This window comes from Nanorana parkeri, unplaced genomic scaffold, assembly GCF_000935625.1.
Source record: "Nanorana parkeri isolate BGI_ZX_2015 unplaced genomic scaffold, ASM93562v1 scaffold1762, whole genome shotgun sequence".
NCBI lineage: Eukaryota > Metazoa > Chordata > Amphibia > Anura > Dicroglossidae > Nanorana > Nanorana parkeri.
In genome coordinates, this window is record NW_017308030.1 from 4,125 (window position 1) to 4,539 (window position 415).

Consider the following 415-nt stretch of genomic DNA (forward strand, 5'->3'; position numbering starts at 1 on the left):
CCTGGTGACACTGCCCCTGTGTACAAAGCCAGCTCCATAAAGACCTGGTTTGATAAGTTTGGTGTGAAAGAACTCAAGTTGCCTGAACAGAGCCTCGGACGCAACCCTACGGAACACCTTTGGGATGAATTAGAACATAGATTTCGAGCCAGGTCTTCTTATTCAACATCAGTACCAAACATCACAAATGCTTTTCTGGCTGAAAGGGCAAAAATACATAGAGGTTCAACTTCAAAATCTTGTGGAAAGCCTTCCCAGAAAAATGAAGGCAGTTAAAGCTGCAAAGGGGAAGCAACTACATATTACTGCCCATGGTTTTGGAATGAGATGTCCAACAACCTCATGTAGGTGTAATGGCCAGTTGTTCACAACATTTTGTCCATTTGGTGTATATCCACACAAGTCAGCATCAGGA